Source organism: Oreochromis aureus, linkage group 20, assembly GCF_013358895.1.
Source record: "Oreochromis aureus strain Israel breed Guangdong linkage group 20, ZZ_aureus, whole genome shotgun sequence".
Classification (NCBI taxonomy): Eukaryota; Metazoa; Chordata; class Actinopteri; order Cichliformes; family Cichlidae; genus Oreochromis; species Oreochromis aureus.
The window spans coordinates 21,886,558-21,914,315 of NC_052961.1; the positions used below are offsets into that span (position 1 = coordinate 21,886,558).

At 41.1% G+C, this 27,758-nt stretch overlaps 1 long non-coding RNA gene across 1 annotated transcript; it reads right to left on the reverse strand.

The window, feature by feature from the left end:
* Positions 1–10,732: 10,732 nt before the first annotated feature.
* Positions 10,733–18,338, reverse strand: LOC120435378. The gene is made up of 4 exons (XR_005609686.1): positions 18,232–18,338; positions 17,019–17,106; positions 14,581–14,708; positions 10,733–11,419 (listed from the first exon to the last, which is right to left on the reverse strand). It is a non-coding gene; the product is annotated as an uncharacterized LOC120435378 (long non-coding RNA).
* Between the last annotated feature and the right edge of the window lie 9,420 nt (positions 18,339–27,758).

The following is a 27,758-nucleotide window of genomic DNA, read 5'->3' on the forward strand; positions in this document are numbered from 1 at the left end:
TTCTTTTATACCCTTTCTTGCCAGCCACGCTGTGGAGTACTTGGACGCGTGTGATGGAGCATTGTCCTGCATGAAAATCATGTTTTTCTTTTTTTTTCTTTTTTTTTCTTTTTTTTTTAACATGATTCAAACCTGTTTTATCGTCAAAGAAAAAGATGAGGTTCCTACGTTCCAGCCGATCAATATTACACCAGTGTAATAATTTGGGTAGATCACACATGGACTGGTAATCTGGAGTATATATACCAGGCATTTTCCAATGCACCTTTGGGCCTCTGGGCACTGGCCATACAAACATTTGCAGCAGTCCATTTGTTCATTTCTTTTTTTTTTTTTTTTTTTTTTTTTTCTTTTTTTTTTTTATTGCCACTGTACATGTTTATCTACATTGGCACTCTGTACATTTCAGGCAACAAAGTATATATCTCATTTACAGTGACAAATTTTTTTTCCTCTTTTCTCTCCTTCCCCTCCTTCCTCTCCCCCTCCTTTTTACATAAAATATAATTACCATTATATAAACGATCATATATCTATGTCTGTACATATACATTTAGATGCCTAAATAAGTATATACAAAGGAGGGGAGAGAAGAAGAAAAAAAAAACAAAAAACAAAACAAAACAAAACAAACACCCCAAAAAAAAAAAACCCAACAACAACAACAACAAAAAAATCCCAAAAAGAACAATACACCTGCCCAAACCAATGTATATAATCTTGGAGCCGATATGGGAGGAGGCCATCCCTCCCAGTTTTACTTATTAAAGTAATCTATAAAGGGTTGCCAAATTAGGTAAAACTGTTTAACGTTTTCTCTCAATGAAAATGAAATTTTCTCCAACTGTAAATGATACATTGTGTCTCTTAACAAAGAGTTGGGGGGGCTTTATTTTTCCAGTTTAGAAGTATAAGGCGTCTTACAAGCAATGTTATAAAACTCAAAACACAAACTTGTTTATTATTTAAGTATTTGACTGTAGCTACACCAAAAAGTGCCATTACTGGGTCTGGGGGGAGCTGTTTTTTTAAAAACATCAGACAAAGTTTTAAATATTTTAGACCAGTAAATGGCAATATTAGGACATGTCCAAAACATATGTGACAATGAGGCAGGATTCTGGCCACATCGATCACATCTTGAGTCTGCTCCTGGAAACATCCTTGAAACCCTCAATTTAGACAGATGGAGCCTATGTAGGACCTTAAATTGTAATAATCCGTGCCTGCAGCAGACGGAAGTGGAGTGAACCAGTTCTTGTGCCTTAGTCCATTGTTCTTCAGTGATGTTAATACCCAGTTCTTCATTCCAAGCGTTTCTCAAGTGGTCCAATGTAGTTGTACTGTCTATTTCCAAAAGTTGATTATAGATCTTAGAAATAGCTCCTTTCTTTAGCGGGTTCATTAGGAACAGATCATCTGAAACTAACTTTTGTGGTTCATTGGGAAAAGATGGAAACGTTTCTTTAATAAAATGACGTATTTGTAAATACTTGAAAAAATCTCTGTTTTCTATGGAAAAATTTTTCTGAAGTTGTTGAAACGAAGGAAAAAGGTTATCAATAAACAAATCCTTGATTGTGTGTATCCCTTTGAAGTCCATAGCTGGAATGTTGATCCTGAGAGCAATGTATATGCTTGATTATGAATTAATGGTGTAAAGATTGAACATTGACGCCAATGGAAATGCCTTCTAATTTGAGACCAAATTTTTAGTGAGTTAGATACTACCGAATTTTTATATTTATGTTTACTTATATCTGAGTTTGAATGAACCAACGATTTAAGAGTATTAGGGAAAAAAGTCATACTTTCCATCTGTTCCCAATCAGGTCTATTTTCCCCGCCCCAGAATGACATACAACGTATATTACAAGCCCAATAATAAAACTGAAAGCAAGGCAACCCCATCCCTCCTGTAATCTTAGATCTTTGGAGAAAAACCTTTTTTATTCTAGGTGTCTTCTTGTTCCAGATAAACTGAGAAATTAACTGATCTATTTTCTTAAAAAAAGTTTTTGTGATCAATATTGGGATACATTGAAACAAAAATAAAAATTTGGGTAAAGTGCTCATCCTAATGATATTTATTCGACCAGCAAGTGAGATGGGCAGTTTAGACAGTCTTTCCAGGTTCTGTTCAGTTTGATGGAATAAATTAATAAAATTATGTTTGAAAAGGCCAGAGAATTCACGGGTTACAGTTATTCCAAGATATTTAAAGGTATTTGAGATTGTAAAAGGAAACGAGGTCAATGTGGCGCTGTCTAATTTTTCTAAAGAACTAATAGGAAACAATATACTTTTTGTTAAGTTGATTTTGTATCCAGAAATTTTCCCAAATTCAGTTAAAACTGTCATAATTTTTGGCAATGATTTAGTAGGGTCAGCGATATATAACAACAAATCATCTGCATAGAGAGACACCTTATGTTCTACACCAAATCTCCTTATTCCTTTATAATCCTTTGTTGAGTGTAAATGAATGGCGAGAGGTTCTAAAACAAGTGCAAATAGCAATGGGGACAAAGGGCACCCTTGTCTTGTAGAGTGGTGAAGGAGGAAAGGGCTAGAAATTAGATTATTTGTATTAACCGAGGCTTGAGGTTTTGTGTAAAGCAGTTTAACAAAGGAGATATAATTAGGGCCTATGCCACTTTGATAGGGTCGAGAAGAGGAAATCCCACTCAACCCTGTCAAAGGCCTTCTCTGCATCTAGTGAGAGTGGTATTTCAGATTCAAATTCAGATTGATCATAAGTATTCTGTGTATATATAATATTGAATAGCCTTCTAATATTAAAAAGTAACTGTCTATTTTTTACAAAACCCGTTTGGTCCTCCGACACAACAGTTGGGAGAACTATCTCTAATCGCATAGCCAAAATTTTTGCCAATATTTTATTATCTACGTTCAATAGGCTTATTGGTCTGTACGAACCAGGTTCCAAAGGATCCTTACCAGGCTTGTGAATTAGAGAGATAGTGCTATCATACATGGTTAAGGGTAAGCATCCTTTAGTTAAAGCTTCGTTATATACCTCCAAAAGAACGGATGAGATCTGTTCGCTAAAGGTCTTATAGAATTCAATGCTATACCCGTCTGGACCGGGGCTTTTTGAGCACTGCATTCTTTGAATGGCCTGATTTATCTCCCTTAATGTTATTGGTTGTTCTAACAATAGTTTGTGTTCTATATTAATAGATGGAACTTGAATAGAATCGAAAAAACTTTCGATTGTGTCTGGATCTTTTTTTAAGTCTGAAGAGTAAAGTGCTTTATAATATTCTCGAAATACATCATTAATTCTCTTTGGGTCAGTTGTTAATTGTCCTGCACTAGTTCTTATTTCTGTAATCAGTCTTGATGCTGCAACTTCTTTAATTTGCCTTGCTAGTAAACTACCTGTTTTTTCCCCATGTTCATAGTACTTATGTCGAAGTTGTGTAAGTAATCTTATTGTGTCATTTGTATAAAGCAATTTAAGTTCTGTCTGCAATGAGACCTTCTTTTTATAAAGTTTGGATGAAGGAGAAATGGCATATTCTTTATCTATTTCTAAAAGTTCCGTTGTTATATTTAACTCTCTTTCTTTTCGTTGCTTATTCCTATAGCTACTCAATGAGATAATTTGGCCTCTCAAGTAGGCTTTTAATGTGTCCCATGGTGTGGATCTCGTAACTTCAGGTGTGTCATTTATTGAAATAAATAGCTTAATTTGATCCTTTATTTCATTTACTAAAATGTTATCTAACAGCAAACCATTATTAAATCGCCATTTTGATGCAGTAGGTCTATCTCCTATTGCTAATTGTAGCAATACTGGACTATGGTCAGATAAAACTATTGCCTTATAGTCACAGCTTTGGATCTGTGTAAGAAATCTATGATCTATTAAGAAGAAGTCTATTCTAGAATAAGTGTGATGAACAGAAGAGAAAAAAGAAAATTGCTTAGAGTTTGGGGAAATGGCTCTAAATGGATCTGTCAATTTATAGGTCTTCATAAATTCCTGGATAATTTTCACAGATTTTGATTTAGATACTGATCTTTGTGATGATCTATCAAGACTAGGATCCAAAACAAAATTAAAATCGCCGCCAATTATCAATTTATGGGTATCCATATTAGGTAAAGAGGATATAAATGATTTAATAAAATCTGCATCATCAACATTAGGGGCATAAATATTTGCTAGTGTAACCTGATTGTTATAAAGTTTCCCTGTAACTATGATATAACGTCCATAAGGGTCTGATAATACTTTTGACTTTATGAAAGGAATCCCTTTTTTGATAATTATGGCGGCACCTCTATTCTTAGCTGTAAAGTTAGAATGAAATACCTGCCCAATCCATCTGCCACATAGCTTCTGATGATCCTGTTTTCTCAAATGGGTTTCTTGCAAATATCCTATATCTGTCCCCAGTTTTTTAAGGTGTGCTAAAATATTGCCCCGCTTAACAACACCATTGAGTCCTTTACAATTCCATGACACAAAATTTACTAGGTTTACTATGTTTTTCTTGAAGGATGCAGACTTCTTCCTGTACCACTGCTTGAAGAAGGTGTCTTCCAGAAACTGGCAGTAGGACTGGGAGTTGAGCTTGACTCCATCCTCAACCCGAAAAGGCCCCACAAGCTCATCTTTGATGATACCAGCCCAAACCAGTACTCCACCTCCACCTTGCTGGCGTCTGAGTCGGACTGGAGCTCTCTGCCCTTTACCAATCCAGCCACGGGCCCATCCATCTGGCCCATCAAGACTCACTCTCATTTCATCAGTCCATAAAACCTTAGAAAAATCAGTCTTGAGATATTTCTTGGCCCAGTCTTGATGTTTCAGCTTGTGTGTCTTGTTCAGTGGTGGTCGTCTTTCAGCCTTTCTTACCTTGGCCATGTCTCTGAGTATTGCACACCTTGTGCTTTTGGGCACTCCAGTGATGTTGCAGCTCTGAAATATGGCCAAACTGGTAGCAAGTGGCATCTTGGCAGCTGCACGCTTGACTTTTCTCAGTTCATGGGCAGTTATTTTGCGCCTTGGTTTTTCCACACGCTTCTTGCGACCCTGTTGACTATTTTGAATGAAACGCTTGACTGTTCGATGATCACGCTTCAGAAGCTTTGCAATTTTAAGACTGCTGCATCCCTCTGCAAGATATCTCACTATTTTTGACTTTTCTGAGCCTGTCAAGTCCTTCTTTTGACCCATTTTGCCAAAGGAAAGGAAGTTGCCTAATAATTATGCACACCTGATATAGGGTGCTGATGTCATTAGACCACACCCCTTCTCATTACAGAGATGCACATCACCTAATATGCTTAATTGGTAGTAGGCTTTCGAGCCTATACAGCTTGGAGTAAGACAACATGCATGAAGAGGATGATGTGGACAAAATACTCATTTGCCTAATAATTCTGCACTCCCTGTATGAGGTTAACACTGAATATGCTAAAGCACAGGGCTCGAAGTGATAGAAAGGTGTTACTGTACATACATGGTCTGCCTCTAAAAGAAAAAGAAAACCTTGACAAGACAAAGGGCTGTTAACTGGCAGCACTCAATGGAATAATCAATACTCAGAACAATGGGAAAGTTCAAGGAACTCAGTGAAGATCTAAAAAGGAAAATTGTAGATTTACACAAGTTGGGAAGGTCTCTTGGAGCCATTTGGAGCAGATTCCAAGATCATCACTTCAAACAATAATATATATAAGTCCAAATGGTTCAGATTGGTCACCACATTGGTTCTTATTCCATACTTCCATAAACTGTCACCCTCAGATGGGAGGAAATTGGTTAGGATGTTAAAGATCAGCCCAGGAACCACCAAGGATGAATCCTGATATGAACTGGAAAATGTTGGAAGACCAGCGTCACTGTCCACAGTAAAGCCAATTGTATATCTGCTGACCAAGAAACAAGTTCCTGCACCAAAATCAACACCTTCAAGTTGGACTGAAATTTGCAGCTGTCTACATAGAAAAGCCAAATGCTTTCTGGAGGAAAATTTGAGCTATTCTGCCACAACGACAAGAGGTATGTTTGGAGGTGTGAAGGTGAGGCGTACCAGCCGTCAAGCATGGTGGTGGTAGCACCATGATCTGGGACTGTTTTACTCAAAGGTAACATTTTAAATCCAAAACGTCTTCACATTTCCTAGATACACACTGGGAAATAATCAGGGTGCTTCCTCCACCGCTGCTTCAGACTTCTATAGCTTGCTTTTTTTTTTTTTGCAACTTTACTGCAGTTACTTTCCGCATTAAAAATTCATACGACCCTCTCATAACAAGCCTGTGTTGCTTGTTAGGTCCACTCAGAGCAGCATATAATTTATGATAAGAAGAAAGGAGCTGTTCTGCACAATCCCAGGAGGATCCTGCAGGCCTGCATACCACAGCATGATAACCCCTGTCTTTTGTTAAGCGCTTGCTGCCATTTTGACCAACTTTAATATTCATTCGCTGTGTGTGTGTTTATCTTTGAGTATCTGTTTGCGTTGCTGCCTGCTGTGTGTTTGAGGCTCAGGCTGGAGCGCCCATGCTTCTAATGATATCCTGCTCTCACATTTGTGTCATAGCCGATCTGGATTCCCCCTTGTCTGCACCAGCGGATCAACCCAGTAGAGCCACTGGCCTGGTTTGTGCATTCCTCACTCGCCCCCAACACACACACACACACATAAACGCCCTCAGCAGGCCTCTGCGCTGACGCCTACCACAAACCTCACACAGACTGCCTCTCCTTCTCCCACACTCATTCTCCCTTCTGTCTCTATTGTCTTGAGTTTTATTTCAAGGGAGCAGCCTGTAGCCAAAGTCGTAGGAACTCTTTGTTCAATAAAGCGTGCCAGGTTCGGGTCCTTGTTGGCAGGAGAGAGACAATGTTAAGCTCACACGCTAGACTTCCAGGCTCCTCTTTATTGTGTTGTCATAAAGCATGCAGCTGGCACAGACTTAACGTTCAGTGGGACTCGGGGCTGCTGCAGCGCACCGAGCCCCGGGTATTGCCCTTCCAGCCGTCCCCGTGCATGTTTCTTACTGTGGCGTCTGCACACTGTCAGAGTCGCAGAGACATGACATTTCAGCTCCTTCAGAGCAAAGCATTACACTTCGCCATTCACCCAGTGGAAAACCTGGGAAAATAAGAGCACTGCCGAGACTGCAGTCTACCAAAAAACGTCCTCTGCTGTCATCTCAGACTAGTGGGACAGTGCAGGGGATATTGGTTCTTCTGGCAGTGCACTCTGTCAAATTTATTTTTCAGATGAAAATAAAGACTTCAGGCTGTGATCTGATTTACTTCTCCTCTGCTTAAAGGGCACAGAAACCCAGAGTGAATTTAAGACACAGCCTGCATACTGCCATGTGGCTAACCCGAACCCTTTTAATGGGTTTCAAACCCCAGAGCAACTGATTCGTTTTAGTGCAGCATTTGTAAATAAATTCTTTTAGTCCTTAAACCAGAAAGTGCATAATAAACCCCGAACTGCTTTGAATCTGTGCAGGAGCAGCAGGTTATTACATCAGTGCTTCTTTATGAACTGATTCTGCTGTTTTTGCCAGTCACAGGGTTTGTAACACGTCACTGCAGCCTCATCTTTGACATAAATACAGCAGTGTACTGTTACTATTCATAACACATTATTCACACAGTCTTTAATCTGAATGCACAACTACAGAAGTGTGAATGCCACATGGCAGACACACATTTATGCTACTAAGCAACAAACACAGAGAACAGCTGGGGGAGGACGACAAAGCTATCTTATATTCTTAGAGCACTGTGCAAAACTCTTGAGCCACCCATTATTTTTTTATATTTCACTAGAAAAATTGGACATGCACTCATTTTTCGTACTGTTACTATGGAAGAACAGCAAATAAGGCAAAAACAAAGTCTTGACAATCCTAACTTTCTTGCACCGTCTCAATAATGTTGATGTCTGGGCTCTGGGGAGGCCAATCTATGACTGATAATGTGATGTTGTGGATTTTTCTATCCAGGTATGCTTTTACTCCATTTTGCTTGGGATCATTCTCATGCTAAAAAATGAAGCTGTTGCCGATCATACTTTTCTGTGTTTAAAATTTCATCAAGTTGAACAAAATCCCCAACACCTCTGTCTGAAATGCATCCCCAAACCACAACAGAGCCTCCACTGTGTTTTATCGATGGCTGTAGAAGACATTTACACTTTAATAATGGCTTCTTGACTGCCACCCTTCCACTGAGATCATCTCTGATGAGGCTTCAGTGAACAGTAGATGGTCAACTGAACGGTCAGATACATCTCTCAGGTCCTGTGTCAGGACTTTGATGGATTTTTTTCCCTCTTTCTTCCTCTCCCTTTCAGATACAGCTCATCTGCGGTTAAGCCTGCCACCTCTGCTTTTGTCCTCCATTTGTCCAGTTTCCTCAAATGTTTTTAACAACACATTATCTTTGATAACACACTGTGTTATCTTTGGCTTTGGCTTGTTACTTTGGAACAAAGTAACAAAGATACAGTTTAAAAGTTGTCTGCTATGTGCAGACACAACACTGGTTCATCCCTTGAGTCAGGTGCTTTGTTATGCTTGAATGACTCATGGGTCAGTGTTGAGTAGTCCACAGGACTGGACTGAACATGAGTGAAAAAGCAGCCAGTGTCCAGAGAAAAACTTTGAAAGCCTGAAGAACTGTTGCTCAAGGCCACTTTAAAAATGACAACAAAGCGTGATTCTGTAAAAGCAAAACACAAAAAAATGAGGGGTGGTTTGAGATGTTTGCACAATACTGCACTGTATATCATCCATATCAGAGTAAAATCAGAGTTTGTAAATCAGAATTAACACCAGAATAAATCTCATAATCAGAAACAGGAAGCTAACAGCATGGTCAGATTGGGGTCACATTCAATCCTCTTTATCAGGTTTATTGACTTGATTCAACTTCCTGCCATCAGAGCGGATGTAGCCCAGAGAGTCAAAGTTTGTTAAACCTGATAACAAACTTTTTTTTAACCCAGTTTTCATGAGCACAGCCTTTACAGACATATCGCACTGTCCCAAGAACTTCCTGTTTTTTTACATGGTGAACAACAGCCTGTCTCATATCTCAGGCAGCCAGCTACTGGTGGACTGTTTACATAACATCCAAATGTCCGTCTACAGCTAACATACCCTTGGATCTGTGGTACATACAATGTTTGGAAATACACAGATGTGAAACAAATTAAAGGAGAATGCAAGTCCAGCGACAAACAGTCCGGGGGTGTACGCTACCTACCCTATGGCAGCTGGGATAAGCTTCAGCCCCCAGCAGCTCTGGACTGGATATGGATGGACCGACAGATGAATGGATTGATGGATGGAACACCCAAACCAAAATGCTGAGGTTTGATTTTGTGTTTGGTGACTGTAGTTAAAATCTGGGAACTGTGAAGGCCATTATACTCGTTAGACCAATCAGTGCCTTGCGCTGTTCATCGTGAAAAGGACTACTCCTGTAAGGATGGAAATATTCCATCATAGGATACAGGTGACCACAAAGAACGACGTTGAATTTTCCTTTTTCCACACCTTTGAGGTGATGGTTGGACCCAAACCATGTCCCCCACATATCCCTGACAATCTGCCTCCATCTTTACACTCGAGCTCTTTGAATAATGCGTGAAGTAAAACTTCAAGCGTTCTCTGCCTTTGTCTTATTTCCGTGTTTTGCAGTCCATTAAAATTTAACACAGTGGTACATTAACCTCAAACCTTTACAGTCGTGCCCACTCTTTTACTCTAAATTTGTTGCCTTGACCTTCAAATGATAGCTTAACTGTACTAATAGGCAATCTTACCTCCTTCCTGCCCAGGGTTCAGCAGAGCTTTCCTTTGCACAGACTTAAGATGATGAAGGTCACAGCATCGCTTTACCAAGATGAGCTAAATGTCTTCTTTTTATATATAGATGCTGTAGTCTCGCTATCATTGAACATATAAAACAGAGAAGCTGCTTACAGGCAAACTGTGGATGGTGCTCCAGGAATGTGGCCAGCCCTGGGACTACAGTGGTAAATTAGCAGTTTTGCTATAATCTGGCTTGTTTGCATGTTACATTTTTCATATACTGATGTCTAAAGAAAGACATAATCTGAAAACAGAACAAAAACAGTAAAATTCATAGAAACAATCAGGTTTGCTGTGCATCTTTTCTAGACAATAATAGTCATACAAAAGCAGATTAGCTGCTCAAACGCACGAGATCATGATTGTGAGTTTAAGATAAATTAACAGTGTTTCCTGAAGGTGGATTCCTGCATTTGGACTTGCACATTTCTGTTAAGCAGCTACTGAAATATCTTCTCTGCAATATGAAGGTGCTTTACTAGCCAACACAGCCACAAAGCTTGTGCCTGTCTACATAAAAGGTGCTTATTGACAGCATTTTCTCCCTGTAGTCTGAGCAGGGGAACAGCACCACGCTCCCCTAAAGGAATGCTTATTATTGTCGTTACTGTCTGCTGTGCTGAGCTTGCTATATGATCCTCTCAGTCTAGATACATACTCCCTACTCCCATTAGGGCTGTAACCAACAATTATTATTAGCTTTTTTTTCTCTTCTAAGAATAAAAACTGTAAAATTTCAGTTTAGAGTGAAATAAGGAGCAAAGCTGCAAATCCTCACACAGACACTTTTCCAGATAAATCAAACCATAAATGTGTTTTATTTTGCACAACAGATGTGACTCGGGGGGGAATCAGGTGCCGCTATCATTAACCGACTGGCCTAACATGCTATAGAGCAGCTTCACAGAGTCTCCCATTATGCAGACAGCGCGTGTTCGACCCTGGCCTGTCATGCTTGCTGTGGTGGCTTTATAAAAGCCTGCCTGTCTATGGGTAGCAACAGCACCAAAGCTAAATAAATCACAGGCAGTAAATGGCTTCTACTCCTTAGCAATTTCCTCAGCTATCATCAGTCTGTGGGCCAGGACTGATAGTATGCTGTCAGTTGCCTGCTACCACGGAGAAGCCCGCTACTGGTTTTCCCTGTGGTGTGGCAACTGGTTAGCCTCACCTACTGCTGTGCTAAGGACTATAGCTAGAAGAAGAAGGGGGCCTTGGGGCCAAATAAGGGCTCTGGGGTGCAAGTGGGGCTACCACACTGCTGCTTGGGGACAAGGAGCACCCTGACCTTGTGTTTGTGCTGTAGCCGACCCCGTGATAGATGGCATTGCCAGTGCTTTCACCCGCTGCGCCGTGGGGCTGTCCACTTGCCCTGACACAGATGGATTGGCCTTTGTTTTTTCCCCTCACCTCTGCTGTGTAATTAATCTTCAGTTGGAGTCCATGGAAGAGAGTGCTCGGCCACTGTGCTGGCAGATAAACTCACCGGCGGGCGGGCAGCAGCAGCCTTCAAGGCCCCGAGGACAAGCACCACCTCGGAGATGGAGAAAGAAGAAAAAAAAAAAAGATGTTTAAATGCATGCTGCCCCAGGCCTCCTCGCTCACCTTGGTTATCAAAAGAAGAGGAGGCGAGCACAATATTTGTCCCTGCTCCAGAATACAATTTATTCTGGATGAAAATAGCATCTCTGGGAAGATTCAGCAGTAATAGACCATCTCCAGCACCACTGTCATCATATATTTTACACCGAGGCCTGGTTTCTCTCTGCCTATTGCCTTACCCGCACCACACGTTTTCTGCTTCATTTCACAAGATAATAAGACTGTGGGCTGAAATGTCTTAAAGCAAATGGACATATCTGTGCTACTATTTTTTCACGCTCTGTTTGAATGTGTAAGTCAAGAGGCTGCAAAGAATCCACATTACACTGGTAAGGGTTTGTTTAATGAAGGCTGCGAGCATAAAGCGGCATTTTATGCCCAATTATAAAGGAAAGAAAATGTAAATCATCCATTTTTCTCCCTTACTGTTACATGAAGCATCTCCTAAAAGTGCAGTATTATAGATTTACTTATATATTTACAATATAGCTTAGTCCCTTGTTTGCTCTTACCACAGATTACTAGAGTTTAATATTTGATCTGATAACACTATAATAAGTATAACTGCGTGTAAATATTTATGCCATCAGTGTAATGGCAGAAACGGTTGATATCTCTATAATGACACGAATGAAAACGGCATCTTTTAAGCGTTGTGATCCAGGCGGTGTTTGTGATTTGAGTGTAAAATCCTCCTTTGGGTGAAGTAGTGGGCTGCTAATCACAGGATGTGGTTAATCCCTTGGCTGTGGAGCTTTTCACCAGCTGAGAGCAGCGAGGTTATGGACAAGCTGAAGCCCCCTCGAGATGGAGGTGTGAAGCAAATCCAGGCAAATCACTGAGCCTCGAAATGAGCCATACAGAGACAAAATAGAAGAGCTATACTGTCCCCCCCCTTTTTATTTGTGCGCGCGTGAAAGGAAAGTCTTCATAAAGCCATTTTTAATACTGTGCAGAGGGACAGGTCAATTTAATGGGGTGATGTGAAGCCTGGAAATGAATAGTGTTGTGATATCCTGCAGCACAGCAAATAGAGGCACTGGGAGCCATTGAGCTCCGGAGCCTGAGGCACAGGATTGCAGAGCAAACAGGCAGTGTTAGTTCACTAAATGATGCGGAATGGATGCCGGATAATCACCACACTGCTCATAAATTCTCCTTTAAAGGCACCTCGTAGAGCAGCCTGAGTGCATCTTCTTTATATAGCTTTACTTTAGGTCACATGATCCAAGCACATATGACAGCGACGATGCCGTAATAATCGGGATTAAAGTGAATCTAATGAACAGATATAGCACGTCAACGTGCAGCGCTCATCCCGATTATGTGTTCTCGTGTTGAACATTTCCGCGGAGCAGCCCCTGGGGTTACGGAGGAACAGTGCACGGCTTAGTCGAGCCCTCCTCCCTCCTTCCCTCCCTGCACGCCCTCCACTCCTGTGGCTGGCTGCAGATTTAATGGGCTTAGCAGCTGTTGAGGAAAAGCAGTGAGGGCTTGTGGCATATGCTCTGGTTAGAACAAAGAGCAGCGAGCTCGCCACATGAGCTGCAATTGCCTGAGCTGAACGCGGCGCTGGCACAGGGGCTGCAGTCGACCATTAAACCGTTTTACAGCTTGTGCTCGTTCGGTTTATTTGATTGACCTTTTTGTTTTTGTTTTGTTAAAGCACTGCTGTGAATATTTTTGATCATTTCTCCCCCATATGACAAAAATAGCTGGTTTTTAGATTTTTTCTCTTTTTTGTTAGGTGTTTGTGCGCGAGGCAGCGGTAAACCTTCTCTTTGCAGTGGGTGTGTAAGCCTGTTAATTCATGAAACAAGAGCAGAGCATGGTGTATTTCAAAGGTTCTTTAAAAGGCACTTGACAAGGCCGCCCTCTTCAGGGAGCGCTGTAACCCGTCCAGCACATCTGCTTTCAATGTGCATCATGATGTCATTCGGAGGGAAGGCGGTGCAGAGAGTCCTCTAGTGGAAATGCACATGTATGCCTCTGTGTGGAAAAGTTTTTCTCTTATTTAAAGTGTGGCTTTCTCCAGATGGCATGTGCACCAATTAATGGAAGATTATTAAAGTTTCACTTTGATTTTTCTTCTTTTTAAAGCAGGGGAAAGTCATTATTTTTCCTTTTTCAGGCAGATGAACACTGAGCTAATTTTTTGCTCGGAGTCTTCTTTTTTTTTCATTTGATCTGGCAACATGTTCTACTGCTGGCTGCAAATATGGTCAGATTATTAGCTGAAAGCTAATTAATTCTGGCAAACATGTGATCCTCAGCACTCACACACTGATTCTGTTGAGTGTTGAGCTGCAAAAAAGGGGGGAGAAACCAACTGCCTTGTATCTCTATTCAGATTCACATTCAGCATGCTCTGCACATGCAGATGGCATGAAGTGGCTTCTCTTCACACACACGCGCACACACACACACACACCCTGCCCATGCAGTTTGATTACTCACACAGCTAGCAGATGTAGTGGAAACAGGCCGATGTAAGTTTTATTGCAGCATGCACGCTGTGCATACACGAGCTTCAGCAGACAATATGTGTAAACACTGATAAGGTTGTGTTTGTGTAGTGTGTGTGTGTGCGTTTTGCTGGGTTTCCTAACTGTTAGCAAACACGCTGTGGTGCCACGTTCTCCCACTCGCTGCTGACAGAAACAGCTCAGCGACTTTTGCGTGGGAGGGAAATGTGGCAGGTTCACTAACTGTCTGTGCTCATAACAGTACAGTGTAAGGTGTCTAAATCAAGAAGTCGCTTGCCGTGTGTTTGTGTGTGTCTCTAGGTGTGTATGAATAAAAGCAGGCAGTGAAAGATGTCTCTTGCATTGCCTGCTTGCCCTCATTAAAGAAAATATGTCCCTGCGCAAGCAGCGCTCCAGGGAGGCAGAAATGTTTGAACATACCAAATGGCTTTCAGTGAAGCAAACTAAAACGGTAAACACTTGACATTGTGGCAGAGAGATATGAGAAGGCCGGCTGTGAAGGGGAAGGGAGGGGAAAATGAGAGCGAGCGAAGAGGCCACTGGGCGAGCGGAGGCTTATCATGTGTAATCTCCACCAGTGCTGCTCGTCAGTCTCATCGCGGCTGACCTTGTCTCGAGCGCTGCTGTAGGCGTGACCCTCTATCCCGGCTCGGCTGAGCGGACCTGTCACACTCTGTTTGTCCGCGAGCCTCTCCGCCCGCCGCGCACACATAGGGACCACACCATGAAAAGGAGCTGAAGATAAAAAGGTTGCACAGAAAGAAAAAAAACCTACAAGATCACATACACTGTTCTTTTTATTGTACTGCAATATTGTTTAAATCCAAAAAAGGCAGCTTAGATTTTAAGAGTACACAGAGTTGAGTGCACTGTGTGCTGTTTTTATGTGTGGGCGGGTTGGTGAGACAAGGTGGAACAACAGGAATTAAAAGCTAAATAAAATATAATGCATTCCCCTCACTAATTGTCCTTTTTATGACTCCAGATGGCTTGTGGTCATTTTTGTACACTATCTAAACCAAGTTCTTATTTGCCGCTAGCTTAAAGGTAAAAATTTTAAACCTTTTTAATGTCAATAAATTCTGCAAAGTCTGCCTTTCATTACTTTCTGATACCCTGTTTAAGCTACTCAACCCCAAGCCAGTTAATCCCCACCGAAGATGTAAATCTTAAAAAATGTTTAACTGTTTGTCTCTAAGCTGCACATGCACGTGTTGGGATGTATTCATAATCTCCAGGATTTATGGACAATAAGAAAAATATACTCCGCTGACTCATACTTGAAAAGATTAAAAGGTAGCAGGTGGTAAAAGGTTAATTAGGCATAAAGACATATATTTTATTTAATAAAAATAATATTTTGCACACCCCGTCGGTCATTATTAAGCGTAATATCGTGGATGTGTGCTGTGATCCCCTAACATTAATCTGTTGGAAGTTTATCCAGATCACAGTATGAGTTAATATTCACATTTTATAGCCTTAGTTTGGTTGTAACAAAAATAGTTGAAATGGCGACAAAACCTTTAGTCATGAAGTTGCATTCGGTTCATTCAGATCAGTCTTTTCTTTAAAAAAAAAAAAAAAAAAACATAATTATGATCAAAAACTTTGATACTTCGCACCCTTACGGACTTATTTGTGTCACACAGTTCTGATAAACAAAAAAATTCAAACAATTTGCTTCACAAATTAGTTGCAGTCACCTTTTCTGGTGAGCCCCACTTTAAGAGGAACGCTTGTACCCGACAACCCACAATTCCTTTTAATCCTTAACAATAACCAATTCAAATGTAATTTTACCTAATCATATTCATTCAAAGTAGATTGATGTTTTTGCCGGATTTGTATGTGCCCCACCTGCAGTTGTTCTGTCATCACGGGAAGAGCAGTTATGCAAATAGTGGCTCTGCGGTGTAGTGGTTCACATATTTGCCTAACAAGTGAAAGATCTCCTGGGAGGAGACACCAGTCCCCGTGGAACAGCATTAGGAAGGACATCCAATGTAAAAATCTGCCGACTCAACCATGCAGAAACCTGCTGGCGACCCCTCGTGAATAAGTGAAAATCCAAAAATAGATTATGTATGTAAAAACATAGTGTTTGTGCTGTTACATGGGGATATGTCGGTATAGGTTCTCAATCTTCCAGGTCATAGCAGTCTTGAGCGCTTGAAAAGAAGGTGATTGGACTTCACCTCTCATCCAAGAGACTTCTTCACTTCTAAAACGACTGGTGGAAAGTACCAGGTATTTAACCCTTAGAGAGGGCTGTCACCTTGGAGGTGGACCAGAAGGTCACTGACTCAATATTAAGTCATCACGAGTCAAGATGTGAAAAGTTACAAACAAAATATTTATTTGTTCTTTTAAATAAAAAGTCTTCATGCCAAATTAATCTTCTTTTTTTTTTCCCAAACACAAATTTTGGTAGTGGTTTTAAAGCTTTCAACTTCTGGTATTTTAGGATCATTTCAGTGTTCAGCAAAGATTCTTCCAAACTCCAAAACAATATTTAATTTTATAAACAATGGTTTACAACCAGTTTTAATGTTATTGTTGTCGTTTTTATCGGTGGCTGACCAGAAGAGGGAGACAGAGTGCCAAGGTTGATTATATAAAACACATTTCAACATTTTTCACCTGGACAGAAATTCTAAAGAGGATTCATCTGTCTTTTGTCAAGCTTTTTTGTGGACTGTGGTTGATTTTAATGGGGGGCCTCTAAGGACTCTGGCAAAACTTTGGCTCCTCCGAGTAACATTTATCTGCAAAACCAGTTTGAACATGAAGACTCAATATGCAAAGACTATCTACAACATAAGTGTGCAATTGATGCAAGTCAGAGAATAATGACTCTGTTGAAACAAGGAATACCATTACTTTTAGGAGTTCTGCTGAATTTAAAAGACATTTAAGGATTTACTGTGTGCTATAATTTACTGATCTCATAAGGCCTTTTCTCTAACCCCCCCCCAGCCCAAAATCCACTAAATGCACTTCATCTAGCAATTTTACTACATAATTTGCTAAGAATCAACTTACCTAATAGTAGTATGTGGAGTTGCCAGTAGCATTGTTCACGCAGTTTTGTGCTTTTGTGATCAGAGAGTGTCCAAGGAAGTGAACTGTGCTGCAGTCAAAGGTGATGAGGAGGGGGCTTTTAGCTCTGATTGTGCACTCAGAATTGATCAAATGTAAAAATGCATACAGGCTACCTATTAATAAGAAATAAGACATGCAGAGGAGGATTCTCTCGATTCCCTCAATTGTTTTGTTGAAGCTGTTTCTGATCCAGATTTTGATTTGTGCATACACAGTCAACCTGATTCAAGAAAGATCTAAATATAAGAAGGTATTTATTTTGTCAGACGTCAACACTGGAGGTGGGCCAATTATTTGATTTCAGCCCAATTTACAGTTTTTTAGATTCTGACTAGACCTAGTTTTAAAATTGTTTTTGGATTGTGTTAGTGGACTTTTTAACGTAATTAGCGCTATGCTGTAAAATACTCTCTTTTTTCACAATAAAAGCCTGTAGTTTGCATATTTGATTTGTAGAAGAGGTAAGGTTCTTGCTTAACATATATTTTCTAGTGCAAAAAGCATTAGTTGAGTTTGTAATTCAATAATTTCCCCCCTAATTAAGCATACATATATCCCAAATAAGTATTTTACACTGAAAGTAACCGGATGTTGTTAAATTTGGTAGTAGGAAGTCAGCTGTTTTCCTGGCAGCATCCAATGAAAAACATAGGACCAAAGACAGCTCCCACTTTCTTTTATATACAGTCTCTATTTTAAACGGAAAAAACAGTGACCCGGTAAATAATGATGACAGTCGCGGGCATTTAACGTAAAGTTAGTAATTATAATGTCCTCGTTAAAGAGAACTAATCTAGAAAGTATAAAATAACGTTAGTTAGTCACCAAATGCCAAAATGGCTTCTAGCAATTAAATATTGGATAGCTCTTAGCTAATGTTGCTAACAGTTAGCTGTCTAAAACGCAGCTGTTTTAATGTCTTTAGTATGACACTTTTTAGTTGGGTAATTTAATGCAGCTATGGTGTTTTCCCCTGTTAGTTAAACCATAAAATTATTGACATTACAACACATAAAATTAGCTTTTTAATTACTAATTGATACATTTCCTAGCAGTGCTAGCAAGCACAAGGTACACTTAAGTACCTAAATGTGAAGATTGCTTAACATGTTTTCAAGATTACAAAAAACATGTAATTTAAAATAATTCTTACCCTTTAATGAAGAGCTTTTATCTAGTTTTGTGCTTTCATATTATGATGCAGAGGTGATGTGCCCCCCCCCTAAAGTCCATACAAACACTGTGAAGGCTGCACACATACTCAAAGAGCTACACCCAGTTACTGTTTTCTCACTGATTGCTGTTTATTTATTTATTTTTTATTTATTTTTTTTCTCCCTGAAGCAAAAATAGTTTCAATGGTGATCTATTGATCTTTACCAACAAGTAACGTACATAAAATAAAATGTAATTCATAAAGCTTTTTTAGCTTAGAGCTATATTGGAGATATGCTTGCAAACGTAAAAGAGAGTAACCAAATGAATAGTAGTATTTTGCATAATGCGACTTTAAAAAAAGGAAAAGAAAAGGGAGACATCATTGGGTTTCTGTGAGACCACAATAAAAGCTCTGGTCTGGTCATGCTTATGAAAGAACACAAATCACTCACTCCCAAGATGGTAATTGTGAGGCTTGCAGAAATGTGGTGAATTAAAGGAAATGATGGATTGTCTCAGATAAGACAGATACTACATGTTTTTGTTTGTTTTTTGTTGTTTGTTTTTTTTGCAGGGGATTAACTCTTGTATCCATTCCTCTGAACCTTAAAGTATTGATATTTTTTAGGTCAACTCTAATCCTGCTCTGGAATTTGTCACACAAGCCAAGGAATATCAGGTGGGACAGACTAAACATTATTGAAATTTGCAAATCTGATCTCTTTGCAATTAAAATTCAATGTAAAGCTGCCCTCAGTCATGAGAGCTGCACAGATAACAGGATTAATCAGGGTAGATCTCACAGGTCAGTAATACTAGGGTGTAAGAGTCTTGCAGCCCAAAACCAACCTGCACAACAATATAACAAAAGCTTTGACCTCTACAAATTATGATGTGCTGGCATGATTTGGATAACTATTCAGATTTTTGTATAATCGCTATTTTAAGTTTTATTCTAGTTATTTTTCTGACAGTCAGCAACACTTGAATGCTAACGTCCACTCCATTTTGTGCTTGACCTAATCCAGGTCTGTATTCAGTGATGGATTAGCCATCTAGTAGCTAGAAAACATGAAAATCAACACAAAACCCCCCATGAAATTAAAGCTATTGATTAATCTCGTTTGGTTGTCTTCTTCTAGTATCGAGCATCAATCCAGGATTTCATGGATTTCATATTAGAATAATACTAGTTCACATAAGGTATGCTAATATGTATTACCATCTCCCATTATGTGTTATGTCTAATATATTTATCATTGTAAAACTAGTGTAGATTTCCGTGTTTCAGTCCTCTGTAAATGTGGCCATACAAATATTGCAGTCAAAGAAAAGCTACATATTCTGTATCTGCCTGCTGGGAGTTGAGTTTTCTGCTTGTCTCCATAAGATGGCGCAGTAGGCACATATTTTGCAGTTGGGGTCTAGTTTGTGTCTCCGTTTTAGGTAGGGAGTAGACAGTAGATGGTGCTGCTGATTTATTATATTGGGGGGAAAATGTTTAAATGAAGGATTAAATGTCTGAAATGTTTGTGTTAATTGATCACAAATTGTCAGTTTAAATAGTTTTCATTATCAACTTTATCACTACTACTGAACAAAACCACTACAGAGCTCTAAATAGAAGTTTAGACATACTCTGATTTGACTTAACAGGCTTAATCTCAAACCTGGGCGCAGTCTGCACCCTAATCACCTTCAGCATTTTAACTCAGACAAGAGAATTCTGAAATCTTCATACATTGAAAAAAATAAAATGTGTTAAAAGTAAATAATCAAATGTACCTCGGTCACTTACCAACTGTAACAGACCTGCAATAGCTTGCTGAGGACAGCTTCAGCGTGGCCACAGAGAGAAGAACCACTATGCCCAAGGGAGGATTATAGTAATTTCAGCAAAGATTGGACTGTAGGAGCAGAGCTGGGTGGAATATATGCATGTGTGCATTTGCATGTGTATGTGCATGTGTGATGTGTGAATATGGGAGATTGGGGTCATCGCTGACATTCATTATAATGAAGTCTTCACCCTGTCACCTCTCCCACAGTCGCTAAAAGCATCACACCCAATCTGCACTGGTTTCGTGGGAGGAAAGACCATGCAGAAGTGCATCACACATGGCCTGAGAGATAAAGGGCTGTTATAAGGTACTGTTTGACACAGACAGTAGGTTGTGTTACCACTAACAGTTTTTTTTTTTTTTTTTTTTAACCGCTTTGACATTTGATAGATGGCCCTGATTATCCCAGTGCCTGTGTGTTTTACAAGAAAACTAAATGGATAATCCAGGTTTATTCTTAGTAAGCCTGATTATGTTAAGCTAGCTTGCAATGATCCCAGGTAAGATGGCTCAAACAGGTATTTCAGAGCTTAAAGAAAGAAACATTGTCTTAATTTTGTCTCCCTAAATGTGAATTGTAACTCTTTACCCCTTGAAAGCCTACTAGGAGAAACCACTGTAGCACTTTTGTGAACTTGGTTCTTACTGTCATATTTCAGGCCTGCTTATAGAACAAAATGAGTGACGTTAGTGAGGGTGGTCTCTGCATATGCAGCTACTGAGGTGGCAACACTGAGCATGAAGGAGAGGAGAGGGGATGCCGTCAAATTTCATCTTTATGGAGGAAAGGGTGAAGAAGAAGAAGGGGAAAGCTCAAGCTAATAGAATTGAGGTAATCGGTATCTACATTTGTTCAGATCAGCTCTCATTTCATATTTTATATTTATATTACATATAGACCTTTTTTTTCCATTACCACTAATTTTATCTCCCCAATTAATTAATTAAAACAAAAAAAAAAAACACAAGTGTTGATGCTAATCTTCATTTAGATCTGTCTCCTCAAGGCCTCTGAACTCTGAACGGTAATCTTGTATAAGAAATTAAGAAAGTTTGAGCCGTTGTTTTGTTGTCTTTGGCTCAGAAAATATCTGGAAATGCTTTCCTTTGCTCTAGTTGTGCGCTTGAGTAGAACTAAGTTTGCTTCTTTGTTGGGGACTACTGCCAAGCTCTTCCCTCACCTCTCCTGAGTGTAATTTTATTGGATGCCCACTGCTTCTCTGCCCTTTCCCAGACAACTTTGTCCATGAATTGCTTTAGACTTGAATGAGCTCAGTGTCTCCCTATACAAGACCTCACTAGCAACTAAAAAGTTTGAGGAAAAAGTACCACAAACTTGTACTAAGTCATGGTGGAATATACTCAAAAATTAGATCTGACTCCTGGTCCTTTTTTTCCCCTAGTAAATTGTATACAGTGCTTGTGATTGGGTCTACTTTAAACCATTGCTAAAGAGAGAAATGTTGCCTTCAGCCACCCAATATTCGAATTAACACCAGCAGAATAATAAACCTGGCAATAATATTGATCTCTTGTATTCTATCTTATTGTTACAGAGGGCTATTTTCTTTTACCTCGGGTTATCTGATGACTATTATTGTGTTGTAGCATTTCCCCAATTAGCCGTGTGGGGCTGAGGATAGGATGAGTAATTCCAACAAACGTATTTATTTTTGTTTATATTTTCATCTGTGGAAATATTGGGTGTTTTTGTGTGTGTGGGTGTCTGTGTATGGGTGCAGCCATACATTGCAGAGAGCACTCTTCTGTGTGAGCAAGTGTGTACTTGTGTGTTGCGGGTGATGTTGACTTCCTGAGGCTGATCACCACCTTCTTTTCCAGCGTCTTGTTTTTGCCCATCTCTCCGCCTTTGTGGAAGTTGTGTGGGCACCCTCTGGATTGCCTCACCGCTGAAGCATGCCGGACCCTGTTATCCAGCTATCCATCTGTGTTATTGATTTTTTTTCTTTTCTTTTTTTCCCCCTCTTTGTAGAGTTTCATCTTTCCTCCACTTTTCTGTAGAGCGATGGAGAGGGAGGGAGTGTGAGAAAGGAGGGGCGAGCGAGGGGGCAGAGCACAGATCTGAGAGCTTGGAAGGGGGGGGGGTGGTGGTGAGGTGGAGGGATTGAGGGATGGAGCGTTGGAGGAGCGGAGCAGCGGTGGGGCTTCTGAGCATAGGGGTGTAAGAGGTTGGGGTGGGGGGCATTCAGCCTGGACTATGGATGAGCAGAGATGGAGAGAGAGAGAGCCTCTTGAAGTGTTGAAGCTTCTCCCTCTCTTTCTCTTTCTCTCCTCTTCGTTTCTCTCCATTCTCATGGGAGCACCCCCCAATCCTTCTCCTTCCTCCCTCCTCCATCCTGCTCCAAGGCGCCTCTGGTACACACGCTCCACTTGCCACCCCCCTCCTCCTCCTCCTCTTCTTCCTCCTGCCTCTCGCTCCGTCCGCCTGCCTGCCGTCTCTCCATCCCGGGGGGCTCGGGCAGTGCTGGCGGCGCAGCCGTGATTTGCAGGAGATTTGTCTAAGTGAGAAGCAATTAGTGCGCCTAAGCACCGCTAATGTATGCATGCTGGGGCCGCCCCTCCCGCTTGGCACTGCCAGGGCCAGGCCGAGCTAGGGCACGGTTTACCTTCTTTTTCATAGTCTGCACTTCTTCCTTTCATCTGGAGCCGTCTTCTTGCTCCAGCCATAACCCGGTGCTTGGTGATCTATGACCATAATGTGACTTAGCAGGCCACTTAGCTGTGCTACTGTTTACCACATCACTTTATAGCAAGTATTCAGAACTATGTATTCTCCGAAAGGTGGCAGTTTAGAGTGGGGTTGTGAACCTACTCTCTTCTAATCTTCAGCGAGGTGCATGGAAGTCACTTCTGTCCTTCATCTTCTCCCACACAAGTTTCCACTGCAGGCTCGGCGGAGGCTTCAGTAAACCTGGAAAGTTAGGTCTGTGAATGATGGTGAGTGGTAGCATAATTTGAGTGTGGTTATCCATCCACCCATTAGTGTACACACTCAAATGAACACACACACATTATAAACACTTGCACAACAAAGTGGAACAGTGGTGGGTGGTAGGATTCCCTTTGAAACCTGCGGTGTAGAAAGGCTTGTTTGCGATCGAGCATGCATGAGGGACGTTTCTGCATGGTGTGACTCTCCAACTACTTGAAAATGAACTTTGCCCTTTTCTACATGTTCACGCTCTCTTACTCAGACAAAAACAAGATTAAGTCTGCTCATCCTTGCGCCGGCGCTGACTGCCTTCCAAGTGGGAGCCTACATGGACTGTGGGTGGTTTTGAAGCAAAGTGCTTGTTAATTAAAGATAGGCTAATTACTGGCGCTTCTTAGCCTGGCTTTTGCGGCGCTGATAAGAGGATAATCCCGGAGAGAAAGGCGTAGATCGAAGTGGTCCCGGGTAGACCAGGCCTCCTGCTCGACTGGGCCGGAAGAAAATAAACCCCCCATCCTTCCAACCCCCTCCTGTCCTCTCTCTTCTTTAAAGAGCAGGCCCTGCAACCAGAGTATAGAATATTCAAGCAAGCTGCACTTCAGCTGGAGGAAGCCTACATAAAAGGCTCAGGGATATTAACCATTGCTTGTTAGGCTGAGGGTTTCCGAGTCTCATTTTTTACATCCACAAGTTTAGCGTTGGGATGTGTTTTAAAATGATCGACTGACTTTTATTAATTCCTGTGTGGAAATTCGTTTGTTGACTTTTCCCCATGTGAGAAAGTCGCATTAGCTTCAGAGTTACATGGGCTACACATGGTGTGATTTACTGGCTCTCTCACAGTCACATGAACAAGTTAGATGTCTGTAATTTGGTTGCTTGTTTGTGGTCAAATAACTATATCCATCCTCATTCCACATACATGAACACACAAGCGCACACACTCACACACACACACACACACACACACACACATACACAGTCATGTAAATAATCACATTTATAATCCGCCTCACATTCACATGACTGAAAGGTTGCATGACCCAACTATCATTCACGTGCCTCTAACCCATATTTTGTCATGGTGAGCTAGCCATTAGCACTTGCTGGGCTGTTCCCATATGCTGGGCCTCCACAGATCTATAATTCAGAGGTGGCAGATGTCCCCATGCAATATTCATGAGTGCCGTTCCAAGCCGGGCTAGCAAGCGAGCTTGTGGTAGAACCGTCACAAGGTCCCTGAATATAGATGGCGTGTTCGATGTTGACCCGTGAGTGCACCTTTCCCGCGACTCCTTCATGCAAATGTGCCACAATGAGATTCTCATAGACGGGGTTTTAGCAAGTCACTCTCTCAGAGCACAGATAGCATCATGGGGTTTGGAAGGGACATAGGTGTTGTGGTGATGGTCTTTGGTTATGTATGAATAATTGTAGGAGTCACGAAACAGAGAGTCTTTTCTTAAAGGGGCACGCCATTGCTTTTACGTGTCATTTCAGTTGTGAAGAAGTTGTGCTGGGTTTTGAAACCAGTCCCATATAAGGTGTTGAGTCAGTCAACATATCAGTATTTTCTCTTAGCTCTTGTAGTATCCACCCTATAGCTGCAGATAGTTTTGGTTTTATTCATCATGGTTTTGGAGCAACTTTTACTGAGACTTCTGATCTCACTCATTATCCAGAAAGTCATCAGAATTTTTCTTCAGTGTCACTTTGTTGTCGACTTGGTTCATGTATAGAAGCAAGAGTTAGAGACCATCTAAAGATGAAAATTGAAATCCCATTGCTTTAAAATGAATTAGTAAAAATTGAAGGTGCTTCTACAAAGGTAAAAGCAAAATCAGATATGAACATCTTCAAATAAGACTCAAAGAAGCCTCCTTCTAAGTGAGAAAATGTAGCGCTTTATACTTTTGTTCCTCATTTATTCTTATTGCATGTGGGAATATAGAATACAGGTGCTGAGAAGGAGGCCGCATTTTGTGTGTACGTGCATGAGCACGAAGGGTCTATGTAAATCACACCTACATACCTGAAGAGACAGCAGCGCTGTGTGCTGATATCCTCAAAGAGTGGGAGATAAAACACACAGGCACCCAAGATCACAAGCCGCCGCCAGCTCCAAGCCTGGCCGGCGCTGAACCGGCAACTCGATACCTCCTCCGGAGCCCTGCGGAGGGGGAGTGGGTGTGGGAGAGAGGCTTCCATAAAGTCTGGTCGGCCGTAACCTGAGCTCCCAGCAGACAGCCACGGTGCCTCGCAGTCAGGCACGGAGGAGTGTGTGTTTGTGTGTGTGTGTGTGGGAGAGAGTGCGTGTGTTTTGAGATGGGATGGGTGACATGCTGCCACACGCTTATTACCACAGTTGGGATCAGGCCTGTGTGCGTTTGTAGATTACAAATACTCCTAAACCACTCTGAAATTCCTGTTTCTGTGTCAATACATCGATTTCTTTTTAAAAATGTATTCATTTTCTTACAGCGACCCCTCTTCTCTCTGAAACTGATACAGACCACGAGATGACGGGACCTTTGTCACCGAGTCACTGAGCTTTTCTTTCCTTCAGGCTTCAGGCTTTTCTCCAATATCCTCCCTCTTTACCCTCAGTGAGCTTCCAACGTGACTGTCATCCAAAAGCATCTGAGATGTCAGTGAGCAGAAAACTACCGTCAGCTGCCATCTTGCTTGCTTTTGCTGCCAGAGTGCTGCCCTTTACAGATGTGAGCTCAGTGTTTGTGGTGCAGGAGCGTATTTGAGGTGAAGGAGAAGTAGTGCTTGGGGTGGGGGGAATAGAATGTGCTTGTCTCTGGGCTGGCAGAGGGACAGGAGCCTCTTGTGCTGTAGCGGTGGGTGAGGAGGTTAACTGAGCCACAGCAGAGCCAAGATGCTGCCTGGGATATTGACAGGTTGGAACCTGAGGGCTCCTGCAGGATAGGAACACACTGCCAGAGGCTTGGTTACCACCACTGCCTGCCTGCCTCGGAGGGAAGGAGGGGTGTTAGAAGGAGAGTGGGCTAAAAGGAGGAGCAGGAGGAGGGTAATTTGGAAACGTAGATATAAGACAAGAGTCTGAGATTTCTTCCTTCTACATGGATACAAAAAATTGGATTATAAGAAGGGTATGACTGGGTGATATTTTTGCAGTCATCATTGTATTGATGAGAATTTTGCGTTTGTAGAGTAAAAAAATCACAAAAGCAAATGATAAACTGCATGTAAAACCATTAAATTGATGTTCCTTTAAGGGTTTAATGATTCATACAGGCAAAAGCCCTCATTTGTTACTTTTCAATTACATTTCAATTGGAATTATATGAATTTTAATACATCGTTTTGTGAATCAATAGCACAACCAGATCACATCTCTGCTGAAGTAGCACTATTTTTTGAATACTCGCCAAGCCCCGGAGATTGGAAAACAGAGTAAAATCTGTATTAAAGATTTGTTGTGGTTCCACCATCTTTGCGTAGCTCCGCTTTGCTGCTTTCACTCGGTAAGGAGCCGAGTTTATGGTCTGTGTGGTTCAGGGTCATTTGCCATGGTAACAGTGGACCAGGTCAGAAGGTGATTGGCTTAGCTGAGAAGGGTGCTGGCGGCTGTTTGTTGATTCTCTGATAGGGGTGACCTACCCCTGACCTCCACACAAATCAATACTGCCTCCTTAAACTTTCATTTGTCCTCATTTGGTCATGCTCACCCGCGCTTGGGAGCAATTAAAGTGTGGCTTTTTAAATCTAGAAGAAGCACGGCTTTACCGCAAACTGAATTTAGATGGAGACATCTTTATGCGCTATTATTCATATATTGAAAGTTGCAATGTTATTGTACTCTTAAGAAGCTCTAAGAAAATATTGGTTTGCTTAGATTTGCTGTATGTCCGGGTTTTTACATCTGTAGTGTAATCTAAAATTGAAATGGAAACTGGCCTGGCTCTTTTTTTTTAAAGAGTAGGCGAACACGAGGTTAGTAAATTTCCAGTCACATGGTGATTTCACAGAATGATTTTGTGTTCTGTTTATAGAGAATTTGCGTGGTACAGGGAGTCCCTCCAACGCAGGAAAGCCTTTGAGAAGCTCCTTCCTGTTTCTTTACCTCCTCTTCATTGCACTTTGGTTTCTTTCTCTCCTCTCACCCCCTCATTCTCACTTTCACCACCCGTAATCCCCGGTGTAGCCCACGAGGTTACAATGTTCCTCTGCACAGCAGCAGGGCTGTGTGGGCTCCTTGTTGTTTTTTTTTTTCTTTCTTTTGTTTTTTGTTTTTTTCTACCTCTCACATGTATTTCTCCATTCTGGGTTCACCCTTTTCCACTCCCCCACAAAGGGAATCACCTCACTGGAAGGCGTTTTTGTTAATTATGTGGGCAGTTACACTGAAACATTATAGTCATACACAGAGTGAGTGACATAACATGGTGTCATGACAGGTCAAAAATACAATCTGTGCCTCTGAGCTTGTTTGTGACCGTGTATCAGACTCAAAGCTTCGATACTTTATTGCTGCATCAGTGTAACTGGCAGGAAACTGCCTCGGTTCAGCTTAAGGTACGAAACATAAACAGCATTAGATGTTTGCTTTAGAGTGACGCACGCACCACTACTGCTGAGCAAATTCTCACTGTGGATTGGTTTCAAGAAAGTATTACTATGAGTTTCATATTGGGAACAAAAGGCTAAATAAATTCTTTTGTAAAGTCACTGTCCTGTTCTTCTAGCTCTTACTTCCAT